Raw genomic sequence first — 2,924 nt, 5'->3', positions numbered from 1 at the left:
AGTCAAAGGTTTTGGCATAGTCAATAAAGCAGAACTAGATGCTTTTCTGGAACTCTCTTGCATTTTCCATGATCCAGCAGATGTTGGTAATTTGACCTCTGGTTTCTCTGCCTTTTCTAAAACCAGCTTGAACATCAGGAAGTTCACGGTTTACATATTGCTGAAACCTGGCTTGGAGAATTTTGAGCATTCCTTTACTAGCGTGTGAGATGAGTGCAATTGTGCGGTAGTTTGAGCATTCTTTGGCATTGCCTTTCTTTGGGATTGGAATGAAAACTGACATTTTCCAGTCCTGTGGCCACTGCTGAGTTTTCCAAATGTGCTGGCATATTGAGTGCAGCACTTGCACAGCATCATCTTTCAGGATTTGAAAGAGCTCAACTGGAATTCCATCACCTCCACTAGCTTTGTTCATAGTGATGCTTTCTAAGGCCCACTTGACTTCACATTCCAGAATGTCTCGCTCTAGGTCAGTGATCACACCATCGTGATTATCTGAGTCGTGAAGATCTTTTTTGTACAGTTCTTCTGTGTATTCTTGCCATCTCTTCTTAATAGCTTCTGCTTGTGTTAGGTCCATACCATTTCTGTCCTTTATCGAGCCCATCTTTGCATGTAATGTTCCTTTGGTATCTCTGATTTTCTTGAAGAGATCCCTAGTCTTTCCCATTCTGTTGTTTTCCTCCATTTCTTTGCATTGATTGCTGAAGAAGGCTTTCTTATCTCTTCTTGCTATTCTTTGGAACTCTGCATTCAGATGCTTATATCTTTCCTTTTCTCCTTTGCTTTTTGCTTCTCTTCTTTTCACAGCTATTTGTAAGGCCTCCCCAGACAGCCATTTTGCTTTTTTGCATTTCTTTTCCATGGGAATGGTCTTGATCCCTGTCTCCTGTACAATGTCATGAACCTTAGTCCATAGTTCATCAGGCACTCTATCTATCATATCTAGGCCCTTAAATCTATTTCTCACTTCCACTGTATAATCATAAGGGATTTGATTTAGGTCACACCTGAATGGTCTAGTGGTTTCCCCTACTTTCTTCATTTTAAGTCTGAATTCGGCAATAAGGAGTTCATGGTCTAAGCCACAGTCAGCTCCTAGTCTTGTTTTTGCTGACTGTATAGAGCTTCTCCATCTGCAAAGAATATAATCAATCTGATTTCGGTGTTGACCATCTGGTGATGTCCATGTATAGAGCCTTCCCTTGTATTGTTGGAAGAGGGTGTTTGTTATGACCAGTGCATTTTCTTGGCAAAACTCTATTAGTCTTTTCCCTGCTTCATTCCGTATTCCAAGGCCAAATTTGCCTGTTACTCCAGGTGTTTCTTGACTTCCTACTTTTGCATTCCATATGCAGATGACATTACCCTTATGGCAGAAAGTGAAGAGGAACTAAAAAGCCTCTTGATGAAAGCAAAATAGGAGAGTGAAAAAGTTGGCTTAAAGCTCAACATTCAGAAAACGAAGATCATGGCGTCTGGTCCCATCACTTCATGGGAAATAGATGGGGAAAGAGTGGAAACAGTGTCAGGCTTTACTTTTCTGGGCTCTAAAATCACTGCAGATGGTGACTGCAGCCATGAAATTAAAAGACGCTTACTCCTTGGAAGGAAAGTTATGACCAACCTAGATAGCATATTGAAAAGCAGAGACATTACTTTGCCAACAAAGGTCCGTCTAGTCAAGGCTATGGTTTTTCCTGTGGTCATGTATGGATGTGAGAGTTGGACTGTGAAGAAGGCTGAGTGCTGAAGAATTGATGCTTTTGAACTGTGGTGTTGGAGAAGACTCTTGAGAGTCCCTTGGACTGCAAGGAGATCCAACCAGTCCATTGTGAAGGAGATCAGCCCTGGGATTTCTTTGGAAGGAATGATGCTAAAGCTGAAACTCCAGTACTTTGGCCACCTCATGCGAAAAGTTGACTCATTGGAAAAGACTCTGATGCTGGGAGGGATTGGGGGCAAGAGGAGAAGGGGACGACAGAGGATGAGATGGCTGGATGGCGTCACTGACTCGATGGACGTGAGTCTGAGTGAACTCTGGGAATTGGTGATGGACAGGGAGGCCTGGCATGCTGCGGTTCATGGGGTTGCAAAGAGTCAGACACCACTGAGCGACTGATCTGATCTCATAATGAAAAGGACATCTTTTTTGGGTGTTAGTTCTAAAAGGTCTTGTAGGTCTTCATAGAACCGTTCAACTTCAGCTTGTTCAGTGTTACTGGTTGGGGCATAGACTTGGATTACTGTGATATTGAATGGTTTGCCTTGGAAATGAATAGAGATCATTGTCTTTTTAGAGATTGCATCCAAGCACTGCATTTTGGACTCTTTTGCTGACCATGATGGCCACTCCATTTCTTCTGAGGGATTCCTGCCCACAGTAGTAGATATAATGGTCATCTGAGTTAAATTCACCCATTCGAGTCAATTTGAGTTCGCTGATTCCTAGAATGTCGACATTCACTCTTGCCATCTGTTGTTTCACCACTTCCAATTTGCCTTGATTCATGGACCTGACATTTCAGGTTCCTATGCAATATTGCTCTTTACAGCATTGGACCTTGCTTCTGTCACCAGTCACATCCACAGCTGGGTATTGTTTTTGCTTTGGCTCCATCCCTTCATTCTTTCTGGAGTTATTTCTCCACTGATCTCCAGTAGCATATTGGGCACCTACTGACCTGGGGAGTTTCTCTTTCAGTATCCTATCATTTTCCCTTTTCATACTGTTCATGGGGTTCTCAAGGCAAGAATATTGAAGTGGTTTGCCATTCCTTTCTCCAGTGGACCACATTCTGTCAGATCTCTCCACCATGACCCGCCGGTGTTGGGTTGCCCCACGGGCATGGCTTAGTTTCATTGAGTTAGACAAGGCTGTGGTCCTAGTGTGATTAGATTGACTAGTTTTCTGTGAGTATGGT

Source organism: Bos grunniens, chromosome 2 (assembly GCF_055505025.1).
Source record: "Bos grunniens cultivar Pamir isolate PY7600 chromosome 2, Bosgru_T2T1.0, whole genome shotgun sequence".
Classification (NCBI taxonomy): Eukaryota; Metazoa; Chordata; class Mammalia; order Artiodactyla; family Bovidae; genus Bos; species Bos grunniens.
Note: the sequence above shows the minus strand (reverse complement) of the source record.